The following is a 10,986-nucleotide window of genomic DNA, read 5'->3' on the forward strand; positions in this document are numbered from 1 at the left end:
CCGGATTCCCTTCCAGCTTTTCACATCCCGCAGGGCTATCGCCAGGGGTTCGATCGCTAGCGCGAACAAGAGCGGGGACAGGGGGCAGCCCTGTCTTGTTCCTCTCTGCAGCTGGAAGTATTCAGAGCTGGTGGTGTTAGTTAGGACACTCGCTTTGGGAGCGTTGTACAGGAGCCTCACCCAGGCAGTGAATCCCGTAATCCCTTTATTCTTCAAAAAACTATCTATCTTTACCTTAAAAACATGTAATGAAGGAGCCTCAACTGCTTCACTGGGCAAGGAATTCCATAGATTCACAACCCTTTGGGTGAAGAAGTTCCTCCTAAACTCAGTCCTAAATCTACTTCCCCTTATTTTGAGGCTATGTCCCCTAGTTCTGCTGTCACCCGCCAGTGGAAACAACCTGCCCGCATCTATCCTATCTATTCCCTTCATAATTTTAAATGTTTCTATAAGATCCCCCCTCATCCTTCTAAATTCCAACGAGTACAGTCCCAGTCTACTCAACCTCTCCTCATAATCCAACCCCTTCAGCTCTGGATTAACCTAGTGAATCTCCTCTGCACACCCTCCAGCGCCAGTATGTCCTTTCTCAGGTAAGGAGACTGAAACTGAACACAATACTCCAGGTGTGGCCGCACTAACACCTTATACAATTGCAACATAACCTCCCTAGTCTTAAACTCCATCCCTCTAGCAATGAAGGACAAAATTCCATTTGCCTTCTTAATCACCTGTTGCACCTGTAAACCAACTTTCTGTGACTCATGCACTAGCACACCCAGGTCTCTCTGCACAGCGGCATGCTTTAATATTTTATCGTTTAAATAATAATCCCGTTTGCTGTTATTCCTACCAAAATGGATAACCTCACATTTGTCAACATTGTATTCCATCTGCCAGACCCTAGCCCATTCACTTAACCTATCCAAATCCCTCTGCAGACTTCCAGTATCCTCTGCACTTTTCGCTTTACCACTCATCTTAGTGTCATCTGCAAACTTGGACACATTGCCCTTGGTCCCCAACTCCAAATCATCAATGTAAATTGTGAACAATTGTGGGCCCAACACGGATCCCTGAGGGACACCACTAGCTACTGATTGCCAACCAGAGAAACACCCATTTATCCCAACTCTTTGCTTTCTATTAATTAACCAATCCTCTATCCATGCTACTACTTTACCCTTAATGCCATGCATCTTTATCCTATGCAGCAACCTTTTGTGTGGCACCGTGTCAAAGGTTTTCTGGAAATCCAGATATACCACATCCATTGGCTCCCCGTTATCTACTGCACTGGTAATGTCCTCAAAAAATTCCACTAAATTAGTTAGGCACGACCTGCCCTTTATGAACCCATGCGCGTCTGCCCAATGGGACAATTTCTATCCAGATGCCTCTCAATTTCTTCCTTGATGATAGATTCCAGCATCTTCCCTACTACCGAAGTTAAGCTCACTGGCCTATAATTTCCTGCTCTCTGCCTACCTCCTTTTTTAAACAGTGGTGTCACGTTTGCTAATTTCCAATCCACCGGGACCACCCCAAAGTCTAGTGAATTTTGGTAAATCATCATTAGTGCATCTGCAATTTCCCTAGCCATTTCTTTTAGCACTCTGGGATGCATTCCATCAGGGCCAGGAGACTTGTCTACCTTTAGCCCCATTAGCTTGCCCATCACTACCTCCTTAGTGATAACAATCCTCTCAAGGTCCTCACCTGCCATAGCCTCATTTCTATCAGTCGCTGGCATTTTATTTGTGTCTTCCACTGTTCTGGAAAATACAGAATGTGTCATTTGAAACATAGAGGTCTGCCAATATCTGATCGGGGAGAGTGCAGGGAAAGATCCCACAAGAGGTTGGTGGCAGCTGAAGGGCACAGAAACTGTGGGCAGCAATTTCAGTCTATCAGAATGGTTATTACAACCTGCAGCAGGAGAAAGGGAAAAGAAAAAAGTTTTAAAAAATCTCTTTGTGCTGTTGAAAAATTGTGATGGACTGCCCCTTTAAGACCCGAAGTCCGATCCTTATCGGAGGTCCCGATCTCGCGCCAGAGATCAGCCAGCGCGGGCTTCCAGACACAGGAACAAAGAAAACAGCGCGGGCTTCCAGGACTCCTCCCCTCTCTCTCCCCACCAGGCCAGACACAGGAACAAAGAAACCAGCGCAGAACACCAGCGGCACCAGAAGAAGGAAGAAGGACAGCAGGAGCAGCAGCAGGAGCGGAGCGGAGCGGCCCAGGAGCGGGAAGGCCCAGGAGAGAAGCGGCCCAGCGGCAGGAGAGACAGAAGAGCAGACGGCCCAAGAGAAGAATGCGAGGGAGCAGCAGCCAATGAAGACAGAAGAGGAGAAAAAGAGAAAACTGCACCAGGAGAGATGACCAGGAGACTTGAAAGAGAAAGAGAGAGAGAGAGAGTCTGAAGGCCTCAACAACCAACCAGACAACATCCAAAAGTAAATAATGTTTTTAATTTAATGAAATAGAAAAGAGTATGTTAATAATAAAATAATTTAACCTGAAAAAGTGGTTATTAGCTTACTTCACTTCCTTAAGAACGCAGGACCCGGGACATCGATGCTATTAAGGGGTAAGTAAGTAAAATTCTTCAGTGAAGGTATGAGTTATACCGGGGGATAACTTGAAAGGAGAGTTTGACCCGAATAGCACTCACAGAGGCCTGTACTGGAGTCAGGGAGGGAGTTCCCTGTTCGCCGTTTTAGAATATTGGCCCTTTTGTTCTTAAATATAAGGGGAATTCTAAAACAGAGAGGTGAAATTTAGAAAAACATGGCGCCCAGCGTGGAGGCCTAGAATATTAGAAGTTTCTAGGTAAAGCGAGGCTAGAATATTAGAAGTTTCTAGTTAAGCAGAGTAGGGGCTAGAATATTAGAAGTTTCTAGTTCCCAAGAAACGGTTGGAATATTAGAAGTTTCTAACCGGCACAAAGGCTAGAATATTAGAAGTTTCTAGTCTATGTGTGAGTCAGACTTTACCTGCCGAGTTTAGTCTGGAAAGTCATGTGTGATTGGCTTTTGTAAGGATATTCTGTGGATCGAGGGGACAGAAGCTCAGGTTGGGTGTGAAAATCAGTAGACTAGAAGATACTGACCCTGAGAAAAGTCTGCAAGACATTTTGGTGACAGCACTAAAATCTTGCATCCATTACTGGTAAAAGGGGCTAAAGAATAAATCATCCTCAGAGTAAGGCAGATTGTGCGGACATTTTCTGGAAAATAGGGACGCTTATATTCAGAAACCAATAATCAATCGACCCTTAACTAAAGCAGGAAGATAGTGCCTTGGTCAGCCTTGGATAGGGCCCAGAAAGGGTACTTATCCTTAATTTCAGAGTGCACCTGAAAGGGACAACCAGGAACAGAACTAAAAATCCGAAAATGGCAATTAGGGTAATTCTCATGCCCTGGGATACGGTCAAGAGAAATGTAGAAATGAAAAGGGAATGGAAGAAATTAAAAGAGCAAAAGAAATCCTGGACAAGAGATATGTATCCAGACGGAGATATCTCCCTCTTTGTTAGAGTGCCAAAAGCCCTGCAATATACAGATTCTGTCAGGGTCCTTAAAGCACTTTGTCAGTTTGCATTTGAAAAGCGAGCTGAATCACTAATCGTATTTGGACACAGACAGAAGCATGCAGCTGCTCAAGTGGGCAAAGTGTGTTCCAAACTGATTAAAATCATTGACGGAGTAAACAGGACAGAAATAATACAGATCTATAGTAAACACAAAAGTAACTCTGAAGTGGTAGGCAAATATATAAAACAACTGCAGAAAAATGAACCATTAGAAATGGAAAGTGACGAGGAATCAGGCCTAGAATCAGATAGCCGAGAGAATTCGGACCCCTGTGAAAATTTCCCAACGGGATACAATTTTCAATACCCAGAGCCAAGTCTGTTTCAGGAAGAAAATTGGCCTCAGCAATCTGCCACACATAAGAAAGAAGCGTTTATCGATCATTTCGTTGAACTACAAGAAAGTGAAGAGGAACAAGGCATAGTTGGGATTATGGCGCCTCCTGTGATGGGACAGGAAGAATTATCATCCTCATCCGAGAATGAGGAAATAGTCAAACCAAAGAGAGGAATAGGGAATAGAAAAAATTCTAAACCATTAGAAATAGGGGATTATAGCGATCACTGGAAACACCAACAACCTTCCACTTATCAACCAGTAAATAAGGATGTACCGTATTATATTTATAATCCAGAAGCAGAAATGGTACACCATAGAGATCAGGAAGGATGGGAAAGAGAGGTTACAGCTAGGGGACTTAAAATAGGAGAAATATTAGGCGGAAGTCAACAAATTGATTCTACGAAATTACTAGAATTACCAAACGTTACCCCCAAAGCTAAAATTTGGCAAATGAGCAAAGGGTATGACAGTTTCGGAAGAGCCATGAGTAGGGTAAGGAACAGCACAGAAACACAAGGCCAGATAATAGCAGCACTAAGACCACAGGAAAGGATACAGAATCGTCCAAGACCCCAAAAAACTGCTCCTACTCCAATGGATAGGGCAAGTTATGCTCCACGAGATAGCCAGGTACCAAGTGCAAGGTTTGAAGAATATATAGAATCGGTGGAAGAGTTTGCACAACATAGTACCCCCTATTTTGAGGAAGAACCGGTACGACGACGGATACATTTCTCCGAATATAGGGACCCAGATAGAGGTGCCCCTTTGAGAACACCATGCCCCAGAAGTGAGAAAATAGTTCAGTCATTTACACCAGGTCCAGAGGAAGGACAGGGAGGCATGGTACCGTATAAAATAGTAGCAGCCGTAATGAAGACAGCAGGCCCAAAGAAACATGGGGAGAGTAGAGTTGAGTACTCACAGAGGTTAAAACAGTTAGCGAAGAAAATGGGGGCATCAGGAGAATCCACCAAATTGATTGATTTACATACAGTGGGAGAAATAGTTACAGGCGAAGTCTCAGATTTAATAAGTGAGTTAGATTTGGGAAATGAGAGAGCTAATTTAATGAAAGAGATGACAGAGGCAGCATATGCAGGGGAACACCTCACACCATATATCGACCGAATATATGAGGTTAATAAGGAAGAGGGGGTCGATGTAGTCAGATTCCTGAGGGAATTAGGACCCAAGATTCCAGGAGGAAAAAGCCTCTCAACAATACTGTTAACGACCTCTAGAAGAGAAATAGGAAGAGAACTGGTTAAATTTGATTTGGCAGGCAAAGCATTTAAGGATAAACACACAAAAGGAGAACAAAAAAGAGCAGCTGCCCAAAATAATGTTTCAACACAAAATGCTCAGATTAGACCACCAAACCGACAGATACCTGACAAATCGGAACAAAATCCAGCACAACCAGCAATGCCACAACATGGGTATAATTTGCGGTCACAAGGGCCACCTCCACCACAAAATCTAGATTATTTACCAAGGGAACAATTCCTAGCCCTCAGCCAGGAGGAAAGAGACAGATTCATTGAGGATAGGAGAAGAAGAGCAGCTGGTCAGGGGAGGATTGAGCAAGGTAGATATCAACCACCAGAAGGGTATCCGGGACGCTCGCGAGGGGGATTCCGAGGAAGAGGCAGAGGAGGCCCCGGTATATATTGACAGGATTCGGCTTCTCCCCTTAAACAGGCTATACAAAATCTAACAACAGAAACAGACAAAGGAGAATTAGTAGTAGTATACAAGGGGGAAAGATTTATAGTGGACACAGGGGCTGAGATATCAATGATAAGGGAAGGAGCTGGAAATCCGACAGGAAAGAAATACATAGTAGAAGGAGCATTAGGGAATAAGGATATTAGACCAGAAGTTAGATTGGGAGAATTACTGGCAATATCAGGAACTGATAATCTGATGGCAGGGAAAGATTTAATAAAAATAGATACTGGAAAAATAAGGATATTAAAACCAATTGATAACATGGAGGAAATAAGGAAACAGAAAGAGAAAAGTATTTTAAATGACGAAGCTTGGAAGAAGATGGAAGAAGTACTGATGGGAGCAAACCTAGCGATAGGTAAGAATGACACAGGTTTGATTAGCCAGCAATTTCAACACACAATTCACGGGGGACAACACAGACCTCAAAAACAGTATCCTTTGCCTAGAGGAGCTAAGAGCGAGCTGGAGATAATAATCAAGGAATTGGAGCAGCAGGGGATTATTCAAGGGGTCACATATGCCTCAACAAATAGTCCACTTCAGGTAGTAAGAAAACCAGATGGTACATTTAGAATGGTAACAAATTACAAAGCTTTAAATAAAGTCACAAAGAAGGACAAGAGATATTTAATAAATCCACAAGCTACCTTAGAGCAAGTCGCGGGAAAAACTTACTTAACTAGTATAGATTTGGCGAATGGATTCTGGAGTGTTCCATTAGACCCAGACAGCAGGGAGAAAACAGCATTCACCTTTGGAACTAAGCATTATGTATATTGTAGACTTCCACAGGGATATGTTAATTCTCCAAATCACTTTCAGGCAATAATCAGGGAGCTGATTCAAGATGATTTGGCTTTAGTATATATCGATGATATATTAATTGGAGATGACGATCAGGACAAACATGTGGAAAGAGTGGCCAGGATCATTAAGACACTTAGTGAAGCAGGCTTTAAAATAGGGCTAAAGAAATGTCAAATTGGGAGAAGCGAAGTCAACTATTTGGGTTATTCAGTATCGAAGGAAGGTAGAGAGGCCAGTATTGAAATGAGGAAGAAGATAGCTGAAATTACTGCGCCGGTTTCGAAAAAAGGGGTTCAAAAAATAATGGGAATGTTGGGATATCTAAGGCCAGTAGTGAAGGACTTCAGTCTCTATGCTAAAGCCATTTATCAAACCTTGAAAGGGGATTTTATTTGGACCAGCGAGGCCCAGAGAGGGTTAGATCAGTTAAAGACAGCAATTGCGATATCGGGGTCATTAGTTGGGAGACAAGAAGAGGATGATTTAAGCATTAAATTAGACATATATAAAAATGGATATGGTATGGTACTTGCTAATCTTAGCAATCAGACACCTATCAAACATCTGACAGGAAACTGGTCGAGAGCTGAACAAAAGTTTTCAAACATCGAGAAATGTCTAGCAGCTATAACAAAGAGAATAGCAGAGATAGAAAACTTGTCGGGTGGTAAGAAAATTTATGTCACAACTGAGTTTTTGGAGTTAAAGGAGCTAACCAAGAGACAGATTTGCCAGCAAGGCGCGAATACAGCTCGATGGGAAAGATGGGAAACCATTCTTCTAAACCCTGACTTAATGTTTGTTCATAACATTCAAAAGGGACAGAAACTTGATGAGCCAGTTAGTAAAACGGAGTTGGTGAATGCTTGGGTATTATATACTGATGGTAGTAAAGTCAAGAAGGACGAAGAACAAGCCAGATGGGCATTCATTTTAAAAAATTCAGGAAACATAGTAGTGGAGGAACAGGGAATAATCATTGGATCAGCTCAGACAGCTGAGGTAGAGGGAGTATTGCAAGGGTTAAAGGAGTGTCACCAGCGAAAGCTGCAGGAAGTTACCGTTGTAACCGATAGCTTTTTCGTGCAGCAAGGATTGGAGAAAGATTTGGAGTTTTGGAAACTAAACGGTTGGACGAACGGTAGAAATAAACTACTGGAACAGAAAGAACAGTGGGAAGAGATAGATAAAATTTTAGCCGATATGGAGATCCAGACAATTCATCAAAAAGCACACACAAAAGGAATTGGGGAACTGTGTAAGGGGAATCAGGAAGTGGATGAATTAGCCAGACTTAGGACAATAATCTTGGGGACTCTTGGGAACTCAGCAGCCGACCATCAAATGATAATTAAGCAAGTACATGAAGCCACAGGACATGGGGGTCATGTTGTAGTCGCAAGGGAGTTGAAGAAGTTGGGAATTAAAATAGCCTATTGGAGACAACATTTAACTGCAGTAAGGAGAAAATGTGAGAGATGTATGGCCTGTGGAGGACAGAGAGGAAATAAAACATATGGGAGCATAAAAACTGAGAAACCGATGCAGGAATGGTCATTAGATTATGCAGGACCACTTTTTCCCAGAAGCAGCAAAGGTAATTTGTATTTTTTAGTCAAAGCTGATAGCTGCACGGGAGAAATTGACCTTAGAGCAACCAGCAAAGCAAATGGAGCCACAACCAAAAGGGTATTGGCAGAAATGATGACCTCCAGAGGTAGACCAGAATCGATCCGAATGGACAACGCGCCACACTTTAGAAACAATACTGTTATTAACTTTTGTGCTGACAGAGGAATAACAATCAATTGGGCCGTGAAATATGCACCTGAGAGTAATGGAATGGCTGAGAGGTCTGTAAGAAAAGTAAAGGATTGGATCATAAAGAATCAGAATAATAAAGGCTGGGATAAAGACATTGAAAGAATAGTATTTGATCTTAATAGCAATCTTGGAACCTCTGTCCCCCAGGGACAAGGAGACCCAAGTGAATCTGGGAATTATCAAGTAGGAGACGAAGTTTGGGTGAAGTTACCAACTAAGACTGCGGGGAAAATCATTCGTGAGACTGTAAAATGTAAAGACAAGATTGTTCAGATTCTGGGTACACATACAATTGAATTAGAGAAGCATGGTGTCTGGAGCAAAAGAAATTGTGTCACGCTTGAAACACACGACCCAGTGAGCATCAGAGGAGTTTGAGATTCTTCGAATCTCACTCAGGGGTGCAATGACAGAAGGAGGCTTGACTACATCAAGGATATGGAATATAAACCAGTTCAAAAAGAAATGATGGCAAAAGGAATCCGGAAGTCCTGGAGAGGGCACTTCTGGGATAATCCGAATTAAAGAATAGGGCCCTCTCCACCCTTGATCTGTTCATTTGCTTTTTCAGGTGGAAAAAATTAATAACAAACCAGTTCGCAAGAAGGAAGAGAACTACACTCCAATAACAAACCAGTTCGCGAGAAGGAAGAGAACTACACTCCAATAACAAACCAGTTCGCAAGAAGGAAGAGAACTACACTCCAGAGAAGAATCTGTTCGACAGGATTGGGGGGAAACTAATGATATAATTGGCTACAAATTTGAGGGAATTAAATGACAGAACCCGGGTTAGAAACAAATTAGAATATCAAATTATAACTGGACAGTGAAACCCCCGGTCAGACATCTCTAACTGGACATTAGTTGATGGATGATCTGTGGTCTCCATGGGGTATGTACTACGCAGTGGAATCATTAAGGTCTCGGCAGCAGATAGCAGCGACTGACGAGGAACCCCAATATGATAAATGATAATAGGTTAAGAATTTTAGTAGCTTGATACTACGGCGGGAAAATTGTTACCAATGCAACAAAACAATATTGCATTGAAGAGCTATAATCGTTGATAAGAAATTTTTTTATTTTTCATGTAAATTGATAGGGACTGTTGTATATATATGATAAGGGGGGTATGTGTGTCGTTAAATAACTTGATCCGCATTTCTAAACTGTGAATGTTTTAATAGAGGGTTAGTTTAGTATGTAATAATGATTGTTCCAAAAGCCAAGAAGCGATGTTTCGATATTGATATTAAATTGTTAACAGTTGAAAATATGTAAAGTGTAACACACAGTCTATTGGTTAGGTAATGAATAAGGTGTTAAGATAAGATAAAAATTTTACTATGTATAGAACAATAGGGAGAATTTGTTTGGGGAAAAAAAAAAGAGACGGTTCAATGTGGTTTTGTAAATGCTGAAATGAAAAATATACACGTTGTCAGAAAGATGTTCTCTCATGTAAACCAGGGGTTGGCAGACTTACATGATTCACGACAATGTTAGACATTAATGGGGAAGTTAGGAATACAAGCAGGATCAATTGAACATTTTAAATTAATAAGACAAGGGGATCAGTGGGGGGTACAAGATATCACAATTACCACATTCCAAGCAGAAACGGAAAACAAGACTCGTATTGACACTGGTCTGTGATATGCATACAAATGACAATGATCAGGGATGTATGTTAGTACAATTGGATGGGGGGACAATAAACCAAATTATAGTAATGTTTCAAATGTCAAGACGGGGTGTTCTGGAAAATACAGAATGTGTCATTTGAAACATAGAGGTCTGCCAATATCTGATCGGGGAGAGTGCAGGGAAAGATCCCACAAGAGGTTGGTGGCAGCTGAAGGGCACAGAAACTGTGGGCAGCAATTTCAGTCTATCAGAATGGTTATTACAACCTGCAGCAGGAGAAAGGGAAAAGAAAAAAGTTTTAAAAAATCTCTTTGTGCTGTTGAAAAATTGTGATGGACTGCCCCTTTAAGACCCGAAGTCCGATCCTTATCGGAGGTCCCGATCTCGCGCCAGAGATCAGCCAGCGCGGGCTTCCAGACACAGGAACAAAGAAAACAGCGCGGGCTTCCAGGACTCCTCCCCTCTCTCTCCCCACGAGGCAGGACACAGGAACAAAGAAACCAGCGCAGAACACCAGCGGCACCAGAAGAAGGACAGCAGGAGCAGCAGCAGGAGCGGAGCGGAGCGGCCCAGGAGCGGGAAGGCCCAGGAGAGAAGCGGCCCAGCGGCAGGAGAGACAGAAGAGCAGACGGCCCAAGAGAAGAATGCGAGGGAGCAGCAGCCAATGAAGACAGAAGAGGAGAAAAAGAGAAAACTGCACCAGGAGAGATGACCAGGAGACTTGAAAGAGAAAGAGAGAGAGAGAGAGAGTCTGAAGGCCTCAACAACCAACCAGACAACATCCAAAAGTAAATAATGTTTTTAATTTAATGAAATAGAAAAGAGTATGTTAATAATAAAATAATTTAACCTGAAAAAGTGGTTATTAGCTTACTTCACTTCCTTAAGAACGCAGGACCCGGGACATCGATGCTATTAAGGGGTAAGTAAGTAAAATTCTTCAGTGAAGGTATGAGTTATACCGGGGGATAACTTGAAAGGAGAGTTTGACCCGAATAGCACTCACAGAGGCCTGTACTGGAGT

This window comes from Scyliorhinus canicula, chromosome 1, assembly GCF_902713615.1.
Source record: "Scyliorhinus canicula chromosome 1, sScyCan1.1, whole genome shotgun sequence".
Classification (NCBI taxonomy): domain Eukaryota; kingdom Metazoa; phylum Chordata; class Chondrichthyes; order Carcharhiniformes; family Scyliorhinidae; genus Scyliorhinus; species Scyliorhinus canicula.